At 43.0% G+C, this 20,058-nt stretch overlaps 1 protein-coding gene across 2 annotated transcripts in view; it reads right to left on the minus strand.

Moving 5' to 3' along the window:
• The window catches only part of LOC134527387 (DET1- and DDB1-associated protein 1), a 56,355-nt gene extending 55,842 nt beyond the window's left edge, over window positions 1-513 (minus strand). The window contains exon 1 of one of the 2 annotated variants that reach the window (XM_063360037.1): window positions 450-513. The gene's annotated coding sequence lies outside the window, so the exon portion shown is untranslated. The other variant, XM_063360036.1, reaches the window with a different exon arrangement.
• Window positions 514-20,058: the final 19,545 nt, after the last annotated feature.

Below are 20,058 nucleotides of genomic sequence, written 5' to 3' on the forward strand. Positions count from 1 at the left end.
AGTTAAACAAAATGACAGAAGGTAACACAACATTTCAGACAAAAATGGCAAATAGGTACACTTAACAATAACCTATTCAATTATATTGTTTGAATGCACTTCAATACACATACTTATTTATTGTAGTTGTGTCTTGGAAATTATCTACATATTATTGTGCTATTAATATTATTAGAATTCAAGTACTCAAATGGATACACCCTTCACATTAACCAATAATACAATTACAATTCTCACGAATATTTCGTAATTAAACACTTTCACGTAACACTTGTTGACCAAATCAATTAAAAATAGATCTCAATTCATAAGTTTAGTAAAAATTTTAACACAATAAAAACTCACCATTTGGAACCGACTAAACGTCATACACACAAATTTCACAACACAAATGTAACCATTTGACAAAAACACATCTGTGGGTAAAAAAAACATGTACACAACTTTACCATCATAAAATTCTTTAGCGACGTTCGTAAGGAAGTATCTTCTGCACGGGGGTAGCACAAGTTCGTGTGATGTATGAGGGAATGACGCCTAGAGAGCAGGAGAGAATCAGCTGGAACTGTCCGGCCGCCATATTGGTAGATTCCACTTTCAGAAAAACACTGATAAGATTGCATTGGGCAGGTGGTGGTGTTGACCTTCAAAATTTGTGTAAATGAGTAGTTAGTGGCTTAAAACTAACATTTCGTGAATATATTGATATAAAAAAAGTACATGATCTGCTACCTTTATTATTTTGAGCCGGCAGCCCGACTTAATGACTTGGATTTTGAAGTGCCCGCCGCGGGACTAATGATTTCCCCTCCTCTAGGTCCGATTTTTCCTTCCTTACCCTTCCTGAGTTGGACCTGTCCACGCTGCGCAAGCGCCGACGTCATGTCGAGGCTATATAAAGACGTAAATGTTGTTAACTCGTTCTTCTTCGGCGTACTTTCGTATTGATATGTTGTAGATCAACCTGGTCGCTAGTACAGGCGGGTGCGTGGGCATCACTCAGCGTAAGTAATGATCGTTAGGAATAGTTACACTTTTTCTATCTAGTCACTTTGTTTCGGCTCGCCCTTTGAAATTGACTTAATGATGTGTTTAGTAGAGTTAATATGATATAATGAATTTGCAATTATATTGTAAGGCATTATTTCTGCCGTAATCTGAGCTAGCAGATTTGTAGACGGACCATATTTGGCAAACTGCGCAAGCATGTTAACGAATGAATACCATTCGGGTTAAGCACCCCACATGAAGTTGTTGAAGTTGTTAAGCACGTTGCATGACTGACACATTTGTAAAATTAATTGTAAGGTTAAACAGGTGCACTTGTTGTTCGAGAACGTAGCTAATTCTCTGTGGTGTACGTGGTTGTCTGCGACATACACGCTAACTGCGTAAACTTGAACCTAAAGATACGGCAAACATATTTAGTAACGTCTTATTGAAATTAAATTTACAGAGCAGTATTAAGTAGCACGCGAGCTGTGACTTGTATTAACATGTAACTTTGTTATTACTTTTTTGTGCAAAAATATGTAACCAAGTTCCTGTAGTAAATGTGAAAATGTCATTGAATGTGCTAAAGAGATAAAAACCACATAAGTGTAAAATAAACGATCATGTTTAGAAATATTTTGATTTTCTTTCAGAACATGCAGGGTTACACAGTTGCTTGCCTTGTATGAAACTAGCATCGTGAGGGCTTATTTTTGAGATCGCTGGTTTCATTTTCTGCGCATCTCTGCTAGCAATTGTTATTAATCCTGTGTATATTCCTTGTTTCATTTGAGCACGATCAGCAGCCGTGATGTCTGTCTCCTGGGTGTACCCTATGAGCAAGGCTGAGCTTCTGGAATTTCTGGCGGACACGGATTTATTAGCTGAGGAGGGCGAGATTGTCCAGGTTCTGAGGCGACGAGCTGTGCAGTTTCTACGCACAGAGCTTGCCTCGGCGACTCAACCGGAAGCATCATCCGTGAGTCCCTCCATCCATCCATCCTTAAATATGAAACTTTTTATGAAATCGTTGCAAGCTCTGCCTACGATTGACTCGGTAGACCCTCGGAAGGTGTTAGATTTTCTCATAGCTGCCGGAAAGTTGCATGAATTGCAGCTGGTGAGCGAAGCAGATTTTGATCACCCCTTACTGACTAAATGTACGGATCAGTTCCTACATATCCTGTGTGAGGTGATCAAACAACAGGGGAAATTTGAAGATTTTACGAACGCTGTACGAGATTATGCTTGTCCTCGTATTAGAGAATGATTTAGTTTTACGTTTTCAGAAGCCGGACGAACCCATGGTAGCTTTTGTCAACTCTGTTATTGATTATTCCGCAGTTTTAGCCACAGGTTTGTCAGAGAAAACAGTGGATCAGGGCAGTCAGTGACATCTTATAGAACATGCTGCAAAGGCTAAATATGTAAATATTGACTGTAATGATAATGTAACCGAATTGTATATAAGCTTGGTTTGTACTGTACCAGTCAGAGATCCTTACCTGAGAGAAATCTGGGGAAATACAGCAGGAGACTAGAATTGGGTGTATTACTTACTGCTCTCCTCTCTCCCTATCTCTCTCACTCTTCCTTCCTCTGGAGTGGCCTTCGCTGGAGCGGCCTTTGGGATTTTGCTCTGGAGTGGCCTTTCGAGGATATCGCTCTAGGACTTTCGAGGATTACGCTCTAGGGCCTTTCTACTCCCCCTCCTCCTTGATCCCTGCCCAGCAAGAGGACCAGCCGCAGCCCCTCTCTGCATGGTGGACTACCGATTACGGGAGCTGTTCCAGTGACGGCTGAGAACGTCACACCCCACCTCAAGCCACCCCAGCACTGGACGCTGTTGCCGGAACACGTCAGCGTGATGTAGTGTATTTTTTTTTAAATTTATGCTTAACAGTTGACAACGGTCTGGCTGCCTTCCCGGCAAACCTATCAAGTTTTTTCGAAATGGGTCACGGGGTTTGGGTTCGGCCAAGTGGTGGGAGGCAGGGACGTGACCATAGAGGTGATCCTTGAGCTGTTTAGGCCACCCAAGATGCCTTACACTACAAATGATACACTCCGCTGCGTAAAGTGTGTTTTTTATTACATATCAACCTTTACATGGTGCTATCTATCCCCTGGCTGCGACTGTTCGAGGTTGGTGAGCTCTTTGTGTGCACGGCTGCTCAATGATGATCCCACTTATAATAGTGCGAGGGGGAGTTTGATGGAGAACAATACATGGTGGACGTTGCTGCTGTGATGGCGCTAGGCGTGCGACGGCTTTTAAGAACTGCGCGGTGATGCACGGCCAGTGGGGGTCATAAATCATGCTCTAGATGAGGCTGCGGAATTGACGCGAAGTTGACCTCTCAGCGTTGCGCGAAGATGACAAGCCTCTCCGTGCTCCCGATGGATAATGCCGACTCCGTGTAGTGCGGCGCTACAGCGGGCATGCTAATTGCACGCCAAAAGCGCAGCGCACGGGGAACATACGCAGCCAAGTTCAGGACATATTCGCAGGTTGAAGAATTACATTAATAAGTAAAAGCGTTTGAAGAATTAAATATTACATAGTTTATGTCTGTGGGAGAAAACATGTGCCCTTGAATGCTATAGTCCGGCAGAAGCACATTGCCACACACGGCGGAGTGCTTCCGCCGATGTGGCCGGTAGTGGTGCTACCTGCGGGTCGTTCGGTGAACTCACACTCTTTGCAACATGTTGCACGCGCGGGCATGTTCGTGGCACACGGCTTTGAAAGGCATCGGTGAGGCTTCGCGGCCTGTGCGACTAAGAGGCGCAATATTGGCTGGTGTCAAATGCCCCCCCCCCTCTCTGTCAGAGGCCTCTATGTGCACCGACGCCTCACAATGATCGCACAGGAGTGATGCACTCGAAGCACTGCACTGGGGTGGTGTACTATGCATGGGGTGAGATTCTAGGCCCTGACTTATGCGAGCATCCCTCTTCAAACAAGAAAATGACTGTGTGCCTCCCTCAGTATGTTCGATCCCTCTCAGTAAGGGCAGTGATGTTGTGATGTGGCCTAGCTCAATTGTGTTGCACTGGGGTGGCACTGTAGGGTCCCTGGCCCAGCCCTGATGATTGGTCCATTCATACTCAGCCAGGTGAACCGGAGCCCTGCGGGTCCTCTGTGGCCTCAGTGAAGGGGAGGGGGCCGCCGCTTGCTTGGGCGTGATGTCCGGCGGTAGGCACCCCTCCAGGGGCAAGAACTTGTCCAAGGTATTGTCCTCAGGCTCATCCAAAGGGAGTGATATCTTCAATAATGTATTTCCTGGGCTCGGCCAGGGTGTAGGCATGGCTAACTTGGTCTTTCTTAGGCTCGTCCAGGGGTGACATCCTCAATTATGTATTTCCTGGGCTCGGACAGGGTGTAGGCAAGGCTAACTTGGTCCTACTCTGGCCACTCGTGTTCGTCTAGACAGCACGTCCGGACCGGAGCCCACCACATGTGTGATGGGTAACTCCCTCCAATGTCAGTTCCTTCCTCCCCCTCTTCACACTCATCACCTGACTCGTCGACAGACATCTGGGGGTTGGCATCTGCCAAGCTCATGTTCAGCATCCATGATGGCTCATCCCATTCCTCTGTCTCCTCCTCCTCCTCATCATTATGTTGCCATATCGGGGGGGTCTTGATTTCTGCCACCCGCAATGTCAATTGGAGGGCTCAGCGTAACGGCTGTTGGGATTTCCGGTTCGGGGGGGAGGCAATATGAATGGGCTCAAGTCCCGTGTTGACGTCAGATGGTGGGGCGGTGCCCTTTGGCAGAACCTGCTGGTTCGTTACCTGCTGGCCCTCTGATTGAGGTGCCCTTGGGTTGAGCCCTGGTCACATGTCTTCCATTACCCCGGGTGATACCAACCGCAGGTCATCTCTGTGGATCTTGTCGGGCCGTCCCCGGGGGGTACGGACCGCGTATGACGTGGGTCCGGATTTCCAGAGCACTTCCCTTGGCTCCGACCACTTAGGGGTCAGCCCTGCACAGAAATTGCGAGCTACCGATGACAGATGGTCAATGTTGTTAAGTAACGAATTACAAGTAATCGGATTACTTGTAACGATTACTTTTCAAGTAATTTATACTTGTACCAAGTTACATTTAAAAAAATGTAATTCATACTTGTAATCGGAATACATAACATAAATTGTAATCGAAACATTAAGGTAATTGATACTTTATATTTACTTCCCGTTACTTTTATTCTCGGAACGTATAATGAATACAATTAAGATCAAGAAAAACATACATTTTTGTATTAGTAAAGTTTATAATTTTATGCTTGTAGTGCTACGATCGTAAGCAAAACATTATATGATCAAAAATGAAAAAGCACATAAGTGGCTTGTCAGGTTCTAGATATCTTTGCCTTCTTGTCTTCACTTTGTTTACTTTTGTTGTGTCCACTACTCGCAAATGCATTGCAATCATGGATGGTATAAGTAACCGAAGTGATACTGCGACAAATTCAAATGCTGAAGAAGTCGTCAATAATGAAGATAGAATTTTTCCGTTTAGTTACATTGATAAATATTTTGAATTATCTGGGAAGCAGAGCAAAAAGAATATAGCTGTATCCGAATAGTGGCCTAATGGATCCCTTAGCTAAGGGATCCATAGATAGTGCATCATAATGGACGCGGCCATCTTTGAGTTGTATCTGAATTCTCACAAGGGATGTCGATGCATCCTCTCATGCGTACACTAATTCGAGATTTTTAGGGACGAGACTCTCGCATCCACTGATACATCCATACATCCCTTAGCTTTCTTATTGTGAATATAACCCTTAAAGAGCGAACTTGTGATACGAGATAGTTAATCAAAATGGATTTTGAAATAGAAGATAAACACGTGAAATGTAATTATGGTATTTATAAATACTTATACCATAAGTATATGTTTACATAATTCACATAAACAGTAAATTAATTTAAATATGTAGGAACAACAAGTCCCCGATACTAATTTTCTTCCATATTTCAATTCCCAAAGATAATTGAAATCATCCGAAATTGTTTACAATTTTGAATGTTCATTTACGTTTTACTGGCGCACCTTAGATGTCATGAACATAAAATGCCAATCCACATTAGTACAACGACAAACCAACAGGTAGTGCTAGCTGTAAATTAATTTTCTACGATTGTAATTGTTTTGTAAGGTCAATTCCAACATTTAAAGAGTTACTTTTATTACAGGTAGCTACTTGTATGAAGTAGGGATGGGAAATATAGTTCTTTGGAAAGAACTAGTTCGTTCGGAACTAGTCACTTCAAAGACTAGTTCTTTAGGAACCGTTCTATTGAACTACATCGGTCGCGGACTGTATCGCGGTTTCCAATGTTTAAACAAAATATTCCATACATGACACCAACACAATCGTTACAGACTTTTTGTTTTATGGGCATTTCTTTTTCTATAAATAAAAGAGGCACACAGTAATCCGATGCTTGTAAACAATATCTCCCATTACAAATGAGCGACTATCATATTGTTTTTCTTTCACACACTTCTTACATTTTTGAATGTGTATTAATTTATTTTCTGCGAGTAAAGTGCTTATTTTCACATGTGTACAAAACAAAATAATGGTATAGTGTTTTCTCATCTGTGACAACCTAAGCTGATTTTTTTCGTATTAGGTAAGTTTTATTATGTTTCTTTAAATTTTAGTGTAGTTTTGTAATGTGTGGTCTATGTGTTATTAAAGTTTAATTTCAGATTGTATAGGCTATCTGAAATTTAACGTAATTACACTTATTTACGTGACACGTTTTTTAATGCCAATATGTAATGTAAATGTCTAAAGAATATAAAATAAAAATGTAGAGTTCACGATCGTCAAACGATACAACATTGCGCAAGAAAGAACGAAACGAAAATAATGACCGACAGCCTAACTTACTGTGTGAACTATCTATGTCTTTGAACTAGCTAGTTCAGTGTGTATATGTACTCCCTTTCTCTTCGGTCTTCGTAGTTCAGATGAGTACTTGGAACGTCTCTGCTTGGAACTGACGAAGCGATGGGGAAATAACGGTAAGGGGGGAGATGAGACAAAATAAAGAACAAACGTAAGAGAGGGAAGAAAGCAAGAAAGAAAGACGTGGCATATTGGGTGACAGTGGTTGGCTGGAGGGGGGGGGGGGGGGTAATCTTTCGCGCATGCGCAGTAAGGACCAAACAGAGTAGGAGAAGAGAAACACGCAAAGAACGAAAGAACGATTGTTTTTGGTAACAGCGAACTAGTCACCTAGGGATATTTCGCGCATGCGCAGTAAGGACCAAACAGAGTAGGAGAAGAGAAACACGCAAAGAACGAAAGAACGATTGTTTTTGGTAACAGCGAACTAGTCACCTAGTTCGCTCGTCAGAACAGTTCCAAATGAACTGGTAGTTCGCGAACTACCCATCCCTAGTATGAAGTCTTTTAATGTTATTCAGGCAAGTTTGTCCTCAAATATTATTCATTTCATTAAAGATAATAAATTTAATCATTACATGAAATCATTTTCTTAACAAAACATATATGTATTTATATTAATGTAACAGTGTGTAAAAAAATTGAATCGTAAGTCAGTTTTCAAATGGCAGCGGAAAGTAATTGTAATTGTAATTGTAATTTTGCTGATTACTTATATGTAAAGTAATTTTTACTTGTAATTAGTTACATTGTCACCACAGTAATTGTAATTGAGCCCAATTACTTTTTCCGAGTACTTTTAACAACACTGCAGATGGTGCTGCCTCACATACACCCACTGTCTAGTTTGTAGGGGCGTCGGGGGGTGACTGGTCTGTGGTGTGTGCTCCGATAGGAATTGGGTTTGCTATTGACTGGCCTTTTCCCTCCCTTCCTCGATATCCGGATGGATTAGAGTGTCATTGATGGCCACCGCCATCCGGCACTCCCCTGGTAGGGCGAGGTTCTGTCCTTACAGCAGTTCTATCGGGCTGTGGCCTGTGATGGCATTCGTACAGCGCCTAAGACAATACAGTAACTTGGGTATATGTACATCCCACTTGGAATGGTCATACCCCATGCGCAATATTAACTGTGCTTTTACTTCTTGGTTCCGACGCTCGTACGGATTGGCCTGGGGGTGATAGACGGGAGTGGTGTGGTGGTCTAGGCCCCACCCACGACAGTCAGCTCGCCAGCACTTCCCTCTGAATTGGCACCCATTGTCCGTCACTAGTATCTTCGCGAAGCCATAGCACGGGAAAATTTCCCGGTCCAGTAGAGCCGCTATGGTCCCAGCTTGCACATTCGATACTGGGAAGGCCTCAACCCCACCTTGTAAAGATGTCCGTGATGACCACTAAAAATCTTTTGTCCCGAGTGGTCCGGAGATACAGCCCCATGATGTCGAGTGCCAGTGTGTGAAATGGGCCACGGGGGCGACGGGGGTGCTATTGCTCCACTCAATCCCTCCGCTGCGCCTTCCGCTGTTGGCAGCGCTGACACTATCGCACATAACCCCTAATGTCGCAGGTGATGCCTGGCCAATGAAATGTTTTGCGGATGCCTGTCTGTGTCTGGTCTGCCCCGGGGTGGCGCTGGTCGCCCCCATTCATCCTGATGGGGAATGCCGGTGCGTCAAGAGGCACCACAGGTACTGCCAGGGTCGCCGGGGGCACCCGGTGGCTGGTGTAGCTCGCCGGCGACCTGGTATGGGCCGCTGACGGGTGGTGCTGGTCCCTCTGTCTGTCCTGATGGCGTACGCCGGTGCATCAGGAGGCACCGCAGGTGCTTCCGGGGTCGCCGGCAGCACCCGGTGGCTGGTGTAGCTCGCCGGCGACCTGGTGTGGGCCGCTGGTGGGTGGCGCTGGACACCCCCGTCCATCCTGACGGGGCACTTTGGTACCTCAGTTGGGGTTGGACATGGGTCCAGAGGCAGCAGCCACTCGTTTTATCGCCCCCTAGTTGGTGTTTCCCGCCATGGATTCTTCGGTCCTGTGAGTCTGCCATAATGCAGCTCTAGGTAGGCAGACATCATGCCAGTGGTACTCTTCTGTCCGGCAGTACTTACAGCACGGTGCCATGTCTCATTGGCCTTCCGATCTCTCGCTTTTGGGCTCGTCTCGCTGGGTCTGTTGGTTGCCCTGGCTCTGACTGCTCGGTGATGGGTTGCCGCACTCCTGCGCTCCTTCGGTTTGCCTGATTGGGCCCTGTGGCTGTGCCGGCGCTGCATAGGAGACTACTGCAAGCGTGTCCTCAGGTGTCGTCAGTTCCACGGTGTACGTCCCTCGTCGCTGCGCAGGGGCGGTCCTTGGTTGGCGCAGGCTGCACAAGTCATGATCCGCCTCTTTTGCCAGTTGTACGAAGTCCTCTAACACCCGTCCGGTGGCGCTCCGCAGGAACGGCCGTAGCTCGGGGACCATTAATTCCACGACTATACTCAAAGCCGCGCCGATGTGGCCCCCTGGGACCAGACGCCTGTGCAACCGGACTATGTCGCGTATGAATGTCTCCACGTCCTCATCAGCAGCCTCGGGATGGCAGAACAGTGTGCGCTGGCACTGCGCGCGTGCACGATCGCTGTCGAAGCGCCCCTCGAGTCGGGCCACGAAGTCGTCCTACTCCATCTCGAATTCACCATTCGTCCCCCACCAGTCGAGTGCGTTCCCCCGCAACCGCTCGCTGACCCGTTCAGTCCACTCGCTGAGCGGCACTGCAAACCGGGTCAGCCGATCGCGGCAAGTCCGCATGAACTTGCCGGGATCCTCGTATGCTTGTCCTGCTAACTCCGGCAATGCCATGGTTCCGATATTACTCGCAATGCTCACCTCCTATACCTGCGGACATCTTGTTGCTATGTTCTCGCACGTAGAACACATGAACAAACCATCTCTGAAGTTAAGAAATTCCCGCACTTCCGTATATCTGCGCTGTTTCATTGCACCGCACTGGTGATAGTACCCAACTTTGTACGGTTGCCTGTGGCATCTTACCGCGCTGCATTTATGTGCTCCTGTTGTGCCCCTCCCATCGCCTTGTTCAGTCTTTATGCCCATGCCGTACATGTACATCGCGCACGCGCCAGCGTTGTTGATCGGTGTACGTGGTCGGGAGAACTTTCGCACAGCTCTCCCATATCAATGGATACATTCGTGTTGGCTTGCATCGCGATCGCGGGTCGCGGTTGTCCGGCCCGTGTGCTGGGTTGAAGCGGTGATACGGCCGGATGGCCCCGCGCACGTGTTCCCTGATGTTCATGTGGCCGCTCGGTGTGCCTGACTGATTTGCTTCGGCTAATGTCGGCTCGGCTCGTGCAGTGATGCTCGGCCGAAGCTGCTATTGGGAGCGCTCCGTTTGCAGTTGTTGTGGGTGAAGCTTGTTGGAGGGGGGGGGATGTGTTTGGTGCGCGCTTGGCTGCTCGAGTGTGTTGTTGGAGGGGTGGGGCGGGCTTGACTGGTTTAGCTGGCGTATCCCGTTACCCCGCGCCAGCCTGTTCAGTGATGCGCGCCCGAAGTCGTTTTTTCTTTGCGAGTTATGCCGTTCTCGCTTGCGTTTTCCCGCCGGTTTGCGTTGTGCGTCTCCCGCAGCTGAATTTTTGCTAGATTTTTCCCGTTCCTGAAATCGTTAATTTTGGAAAATAAGTCCAAACTTTGGTCGCCACACTAGTTGGGCGCCATTTTGACACCAGTCCTGATGCCTCCCCATCAAATCTATCAATTTTTTACATAATAGGTCTCGGGTTTTGGGTTCGCCCAAGTGGCGGGAGGCAGGGACTGTCCGTAGAGGTGATCCTTACACTACAAATGATACACTACACTACGTTGAAGTGTTTTCAGAATTTTCCCTTTTCTTCTGTTATTTTTCAGACAGCTCCAAGGATGAGCGACCAAAATTTCAAAAGGGTGTGTCACCGTTGGGTGATCAAAAATTCTATAAGTATTTTTCCTAAAATGCCAAAATCTCTGATGTAAAATGTGGTCTAGTTGGGCGCCGAGAAAACTCTATAAAGTACTAGTGCTGTGATTGTGTATGTAGCACAACTACTAACCTCTACAGAATATTAACTAAAATATGTCTTGTTATGTTGATAGTGAAAATAAATTATTCTCAAGTTGTATGTACTGGTGTAGTTTGACTCAGTGTGAATACCAAACAATAAAATGTCGTATAATTCCTTAACAGTATGTCTCCTTCTCTTTGTTGTAAGTATTCTGACCTTAAAATCAACAAATATAAGTAGTGTGTTTAAAAGTATTAACTTCTCTATGACTGCTGATCTCAGTGTAATAAAAACTAATTATTCTTTCAAGACAATCCAAGCTGAATATTTCTGTCTATCTGGTTTAACATACACATGATATGTAAGTATGGTTATCAATCGGAAAAATAAAATATAATGAAAATTTAACTTTTTACTAGGGTCAAAATCATGGTTGTATGGGTGACAATACTCTTTTGCAACATATCCAACTGTAACATGAAAAGTGACAGAGTCAATGATTAGCAAGCAACATACAAATACCTTTGAGACAATTATTCATGTTTAAATAGGTTTTTCATTAAACAAAATTTCAATATCCGTTATACTTAAATGTCTTTCAGAACTAATTACGTTTTACGTAATTGTATCACTGAATAATAGTTTGGTTATCAGTCAATATTTTAAATATTATTGAAACACATTTTAACTGGCAAATTAGTCTTTTCTTTGTTTTTACTAGCTCAGTCTCTTTCGGTAGATCAAACTGTCTCAAGACTTCTGGACCTGGGGCTATTCTTTAAACATTCAAGACAATTAATGACTTTAACAGATTTTAACTTTGATATCGTACATATTGCTGATCAATGTCAGTTAACCAGGTCCAGTATGTACAAGCTACAAGTCTTTACGTAGTTAAGTAGTATTAAGTTGTTTTGCGAGTTTCAAATTAGGTCTTGATCGTAAACATCATAGTTTAAGATATCTTGCCATTAAAATAGGACAGGTAACTTCTCGCTGTTCTTGTTAATTCGGGGATGGGGCAAACAAACCTCGTCGCGTCATTACAATACCAAGAGGCTGTGGAAAACCTCTCCGAACCCCTGTCTCTCCTCCGATGTTGCTGGTTAGATCTCACTCTCCTCCGATGTCGCTGGTTGGGTCTCCGTCTCGATGCACCTCCTCTCGTGCTGCTGGTACTCCAGCAGGACTGGCGTCGGTCACCTGGAGTCGTCTAGAAGGATGATGTCCTCCGGTACACCGTCTACGATGCCGTCTACCGCTGTCGAACTCCTTCCATATCGAAGATTGATAGTCCTTTTCTTCGTTTCTTCTTAATTCGTCGTTGATCCAGTTCTATTTATGCTGTTAGTCAAAACTTATCGTCGTCGTCGATTCTTTAGTAGAGCTTCGAACATCGGTAACTACCTCTTCTTCATTGTGTAGTTCCGGTATTTATTATAAAATCATCAATTTCACGTAGATTCTAGCTATTCAGTCGTCGTACCAATGTTTTACGTGATATTCTTACATTCATTTATGACTAAATCACGGAGCTCTTTCTCTCTAATCCTTCTCCCATGATAGTAGAACAGAAACTCAATTTCCAATTTGTTTCAAACAGTCAAAGCTTTCTCTATTGAACACTCTCCGAAATCACACTGGAAATACTAAATTCTTTAAATAAAATCTATGCGCAGTCGAGCGTCCAATCACATATACTCTTTCCTCAGTAATGACCCAAAAACAATATTAAAAGGTGTAAGCTCATTTCCTATTCGTCGCCGTTTAACAAATGTTTGCAAAGACATTTCATAAAATTATTACTTAGATAAAACATGAAAATACTTAAAGAGTAAAACCAAATTGACCTGACCATAGAGATACAATACTGGTAAATATAATTCATAACAGGACTAAGACAAAGTCATAGAGGTAAGAAGTAAAATAATAAACATAAAATTCATTTCTATTGAGGGCTTCTCAAATACCTCTATAGAATAGTCCCCTTCAGAAATGTGACTAACGAACTATACTCTGATATAGGTCTTAGGACCATTTCTCATCATACAAACATCTCATCTATATTCTAATTATTTGCAGAAAATTTACATTTCATATTATTGACCTTATTTACATACTTACTTGCAAACATAGAGTATTGTCACCGATATATGTCTTCAAACGGACATATGTGTAACAGTGTATACTATTCTACAGGAGTGTAATATTTCCTCAACTGCGTTATATTATAGTGTCCTATTACTTGTTTCGTTTTAATGTCAGACAGTTCGTAACAGTTACTTCTAATAATCTTCGTGATCATATATGGTCCATCGAAGAGTAGAAATAGCTTCTTAGTAACGTACTTCCAAAATTGGCTTACTGGATTCGTTCTCTTGAGTACTAAATCTCCACAATTAAAACTCATCTTGCTGGAATCTTTCTGGTATTTTCTCCGAAGATCCGCCGTGGATGTCAACTTGGCTGCGACCAACTCTTCAGTTTCCTTCTGTATCTCGACTAATTCTTTATCTTCTGCGGCCAGAGCTTCATCGTGATGTCTCGGTAGTAACGATGACGGTATTATCAATGATCTTTTTCCTGTTAACGCTTCATATGGAGTAACACTGGTAGAACTGTGTACAGTATTATTCAAAATGCATTCAATGAAAGTTAATTTACTCATCCAGTTCTGCTGTGTATCGTGGCAGAATGTCCGCAACATATTACCAAGTGTGCGCATTTGTCTCTCCACAGGATTACTCTGCGGGTGTCTCACCGAAGACGTGGTGGGTACGATTTGCAGTTTTCTGAGTCCTTCTTGCCAAACTTGACTCATGAATTGTGTGGCATGATCTGAAATAATTTTCTCCGGTCGACCCACTTCCGCGATAAACTGTTTAACTTTCTGGAATACTATCTTGCTGGTGGCATTGACTATGGGATACAACTTGGTGTATTTTGTAAATAAATCTACCATCACGAACACATATTTCACCCCGGCTGTTGATCTAGGTAATGGTCCCAATACATCCACTGATACCAACTGCAGTGGTCTCTCCGGAAGGATAGGTTTAAACTCACCTTCGAGATTTTGTTGGGCATGTTTCGCTTTCTGACACAAGTCGCACGATCGAGTAATGGCGGCGACTGACTTGTGCAGATTCGGAGAGTATAGCTGCCTAATCAATGACTGTGTCAGCTTCTTTGAACCAATATGCCCGCAATTCCTATGAACCTCCCAAATAATCGAGTTGATGTTTCGCTTCGGTATTACCGGCTTCCATGGCTCTTCAAATCTGGCTTTTCCCTTGCTATGATTGAACAATACTCCCTCCGACATGCAGTATCTCTCCTCTAACCTAGTTGGAACCTCTGAACCCTTCAATTTATCTATTATGACCTTGCAGAATTCATCTTCCTGTTGCAGTTGAGCTATCTGGTCAAAAACATTCTTGATTGTTGCGTTATCTTTAAGTTGTTGTGTCACAAGATTAGCTACCAAAAATTCCTTGGAGTTCTTCCTCGGTGTCAATTCATCATTCAATACATCGGGTATTCGACTTAGGTAATCGGCGACTACATTCTCTTTCCCTTTAATGTGGCATATTTCCAAGTCAAACTCTTGCATCAGCAAGCACCATCGTGTCAGCCTGCTACCAAAAATTTTGCCTGCTTTTAGACACATCAGGGCTTGATGGTCAGTCATTAGCTTTATATGTTCTCCCAGAAGCAGGTCTCGAAACTTCTGCAGAGCCCATATTATTGCTAGTGTCTCTTTCTCCGTGACCGTGTAATTTCGCTCTGCCGAATTCAATGTTCTACTCGCCATCGCTACGGTACGTTCTACTCCCTCATCGTCCATTTGCGCTAGCTTCGCCCCTAAGGCATAATCAGATGCGTCTGTGTATAGTAGAAATTCCCGACCTAACATGGGATGATAGATGACTCGTTCTTCGAGAAAGACCTTCTTGAGTTCTTCAAAAGCTTCCCGCTGTTCTGCTTCCCATTTCCACAGCTTGTCCTTCTTGAGTAGATCAAACAATGGGACTGCGATCTTGGCTATCTTGTCGCTGTAATTTCGGTAAAACCCGATAACTCCCAGGAATGTACGTAGTTGTTTAACATTCTTTGGTGTAGGGAAGTTGGAAATACTGTTCAATTTTTCAGGATCGGTATGAATTCCGGTCGGTGTCAGAATATGCCCTAGAAATGGTAACTCTTGTCGGCAAAATACGGATTTTCGCAGTTTCACCGTCATTCCTGCGTCACGTAGTTTCGTTAGGACAATGCCGATATGCTCCAGGTGTTCTTCGAATGATGACGATGTAATCAAAATGTCGTCGACATATGCTCGCGCGAATCCTTTGCACTCAGATCCTAGCGTTTCGTCCAGACAACGAGTAAACTCAGCTACCGCATTACATAAGCCGAACGGCATGACTTGGAACACATACTGCGAGTTCTTGAATAGGAATGATGTGTACTGTCTAGATCTTTCTTCTAAGGGTATTTGCCAGTACCCTGCCGACAAATCAAGTGTGGTTAGAAACTTGACACCCTGATATAATCGCAGAATATCATTCGTTGGTCTCGGACTTTCCCGATCTCGAACAGTAATTTTGTTGATCTCCCTCGCGTCAAGACATAAACGTACTGTTCCGTCTTTCTTTCGCACACAGAGTATCGCATTCGTGAATGGGCTAGGCGCTCGCTTTATTACATTCCATTCCAACATTAAGTCTAGATATTCTTCAGCCTCTTTCAAATATTTCGCCGGGATGGGATACGACTTTTTATGGAATGGTTCACCGGGTATGACCTGAATACTAGCTGTATATAATTTGTTTAACCCAGGTTTTTCGGAAAATATATTTTGAAAATTTCTTAAGACATGAAGAAGATTATTTCTACCGGTTTCATTTACCATGGTAATTCCCTTTACAGCTTCTATTAAATCAGCTCCGGTCGCCATCAAATTTATGTCACTATTAATACACGAAGTTTCCTTATGAATGATTGCAATGCATTTTTCCGAAACTTCCCAATTTTCAGTAGTTTTCGTATTTTCTGTGTCATCCATAGCAGTTACCATCCAACCTGCAAAATTCAAAATTATTTTATGGCTAGTTAGAAAGTCTACACCGAAAATTACTGGTTTAGCCAATCCTTTTACGATTAATACATTAATGTACTTGGTGCTACCTAAACCTTCTACTTCCAATAAGGTCTGACGATTAATGATGGGACTAGCCCTTGATGTAACCCCTAGAATCTTTAAACTCGGTACTGGCATTCTCGGTAATGATATTCCGGTGCTCTCTATCATGGCTACGCAGTCTTCGCTGATGCAGGATATCTCTGCGCCGCTGTCTAATAGTACAGGCACTTTAACTCCGTTTAAAGTTAACGATATCTCCGGACATAGTGCTTGTTTCGCTTGAACTTCGGTTTCTGTGGGCTCGCTGAGTAAAAATTCACGCTCGTTTTCTTTGAACATAATGGTGTGTATGCTTCGACAATTATTCTTGTCATTTGCGTCGGGATCCAATTTTATACTAGCCCCGTCTAACTTACAATTAGGGACTGACGTGCGGAGCGGGTTTTCGCCATCCCTAATTAGTTTACCGCACTGTCCTTAAATCCTCTAATTTGCTCTTGTGACAAATTAGCAAATCCATTATTTGCATTCGGTGAAATCAAAAATGTGTTATTACCTCCTTGGTTTGTATCTGAGCTTCTGCTAGATTGCATGCGCGGCCATTCCGTGTTGCTTTGCTCGTGACTTGGCGCTATAGAATATGAATTTCTTTCTCCTTGTCGCGCGTCGTGAATGGTGGTGCTAAAGCTGTTCCCTTTTTCAGACGGTACAAACGTTTGTGCATTTATGCTGTACTGACCTCCGGAATGATTATTGTAATTTGCCGATCGTTCTTTCGTTGTTCGATTTTCGCCTGAATTCTCTCTGAAATTAACTGTCCCCTCCTGACGTTTATTCTCCCACTGTGATTCATTTTCGCGTCTGTCTTGTCGCTTCTCGTTTCTACGACGATAGTACTGTGGTTTATAAAATCCGTTACCATATCGCTGACCTCGATATCCATTGTGATACCAATTACTTCCGCAGTTTTCAACGTTCAGTGTGTGAATTTGAGGTTGTTTGTGTCCGCTGTTCTGCCCTTCATTTCGGTTACGCCAGTTATTGTATAACGGTGTCTGTTGGTTCGTGTTCTTGCGCTCGTTAGTTTCTTTGTGCGTTACCGTTTTATCGAGCTTAACGAGTCGTTCATACGTTAACAGTTGTTCCTTGAAATCTACAATATTACTGTATTGCCGTCCACTAAGTTGTAATTGATAATTGAGTGGTAATTGCGAAATTATCATGGCAATAAACTCTTCGTCTTCCATACGGCAATCAAGATAACGAGTTCTCTCGTACATATCGCTGATATGCGCCTCTAAATTTTGAAATTTACGATTTTCGAATTTTTCAGAATGCAACTGTATTCGCAAATTGCTTTGGATACGAGTATTCCAAAATTGGGATATGAAAGCTTTCTGAAACGATTCGTATGCGTGTACCGAATCTTTCGCCAACTCCCACCAATAATATGCCGTGTTTTTCAAGCAGTGGCTAACGCATTTCAATTTTTCTGCGTCTGTTAACTTAAATGTGTGGCAATATTCTCCAAACTGATTTAAGAATCTTCGAGGGTTTTCATTACTTTTCCCTGAATATGTTGGAACGTCATCCAACCATTTCTTAGAAGGGTGGTGTAGTGTAAGTACCGGATCTGCTGACATAATTGCAGTACTAATATTCGCGGGATTTCGCTCGGCTTCTATCATTATCGATTTGTTTACCGGCGTGTCTTCCTTGTCGGTATTACATTCGCTAGTGTGGTGAGTCGTTAGTTGGGGCGAGAATGTTGCGATGTGTCTGGATTCTCTTTCTATTTCCCCTATTTTCGCCTCTACCATATCTAACCTTCCTGTTAGACGCTCGCTTAAGTGTACTACTTTATCGTCAGTGCGTTTACTGAATATTTCTACACCTTCAATACGAGTGTGTACACTGGAAAACTTCTGTTGCATCTCGTGCTGTGTTTCAGTTAAGTCATGCCTGATTTCTGCTGTTTCATCTGCAATCCTGCCTAAAGTGTTATTTAAGACTTGCACTAAATTGTCTAGTCTTTCGGCGTTTTCTCGCTCCTTTTGTTCCCTTTCTAACTTCTCCTCCTGTTCTATACGCTCCCGTTCTTGTTTCTCCCGTTCCCGTTCTAGTTTCTCCTCCTGTTCTTTACGCTCCCGTTCTTGTTTCTCCCGTTCCCGTTCTAGTTTCTCCTCCTGTTCTTTACGCTCCCGTTCTAATTTCTCCTTATTCATGAACTGGAACAGTGCATCTAGGGTAACAGTTGGTGTCGGCGGCGAATGACCCAAATCCATTTCCTGCTGTGACTCCATACCAGTAGTCTCGATGTGCTGTTCTGGTACTACTTCTCTAGGTTCTCGTTCAGGACTAGAGTCAGAAGTGTCATTGCTACCTCTCAAAAAATATGACTTCCTACCTGTGTCTGTCATCTTGACAAAATAAAATTACTGTCTGTATTTTTCAAAGTGTCTTGAGTTGTTCAAAAAAAAAATCATAAAATAGTCCCTAACGTTGGCTTACACGTTGTGCGCCAAAAATTCTGAAGTGTTTTCAGAATTTTCCCTTTTCTTCTGTTATTTTTCAGACAGCTCCAAGGATGAGCGACCAAAATTTCAAAAGGGTGTGTCACCGTTGGGTGATCAAAAATTCTATAAGTATTTTTCCTAAAATGCCAAAATCTCTGATGTAAAATGTGGTCTAGTTGGGCGCCGTGAAAACTCTATAAAGTACTAGTGCTGTGATTGTGTATGTAGCACAACTACTAACCTCTACAGAATATTAACTAAAATATGTCTTGTTATGTTGATAGTGAAAATAAATTATTCTCAAGTTGTATGTACTGGTGTAGTTTGACTCAGTGTGAATACCAAACAATAAAATGTCGTATAATTCCTTAACAGTATGTCTCCTTCTCTTTGTTGTAAGTATTCTGACCTTAAAATCAACAAATATAAGTAGTGTGTTTAAAAGTATTAACTTCTCTATGACTGCTGATCTCAGTGTAATAAAAACTAATTATTCTTTCAAGACAATCCAAGCTGAATATTTCTGTCTATCTGGTTTAACATACACATGATATGTAAGTATGGTTATCAATCGGAAAAATAAAATATAATGAAAATTTAACTTTTTACTAGGGTCAAAATCATGGTTGTATGGGTGACAATACTCTTTTGCAACATATCCAACTGTAACATGAAAAGTGACAGAGTCAATGATTAGCAAGCAACATACAAATACCTTTGAGACAATTATTCATGTTTAAATAGGTTTTTCATTAAACAAAATTTCAATATCCGTTATACTTAAATGTCTTTCAGAACTAATTACGTTTTACGTAATTGTATCACTGAATAATAGTTTGGTTATCAGTCAATATTTTAAATATTATTGAAACACATTTTAACTGGCAAATTAGTCTTTTCTTTGTTTTTACTAGCTCAGTCTCTTTCGGTAGATCAAACTGTCTCAAGACTTCTGGACCTGGGGCTATTCTTTAAACATTCAAGACAATTAATGACTTTAACAGATTTTAACTTTGATATCGTACATATTGCTGATCAATGTCAGTTAACCAGGTCCAGTATGTACAAGCTACAAGTCTTTACGTAGTTAAGTAGTATTAAGTTGTTTTGCGAGTTTCAAATTAGGTCTTGATCGTAAACATCATAGTTTAAGATATCTTGCCATTAAAATAGGACAGGTAACTTCTCGCTGTTCTTGTTAATTCGGGGATGGGGCAAACAAACCTCGTCGCGTCGTTACAATACCAAGAGGCTGTGGAAAACCTCTCCGAACCCCTGTCTCTCCTCCGATGTTGCTGGTTAGATCTCACTCTCCTCCGATGTCGCTGGTTGGGTCTCCGTCTCGATGCACCTCCTCTCGTGCTGCTGGTACTCCAGCAGGACTGGCGTCGGTCACCTGGAGTCGTCTAGAAGGATGATGTCCTCCG

The sequence above is a fragment of the Bacillus rossius genome, chromosome 1, assembly GCF_032445375.1.
Source record: "Bacillus rossius redtenbacheri isolate Brsri chromosome 1, Brsri_v3, whole genome shotgun sequence".
NCBI lineage: Eukaryota > Metazoa > Arthropoda > Insecta > Phasmatodea > Bacillidae > Bacillus > Bacillus rossius.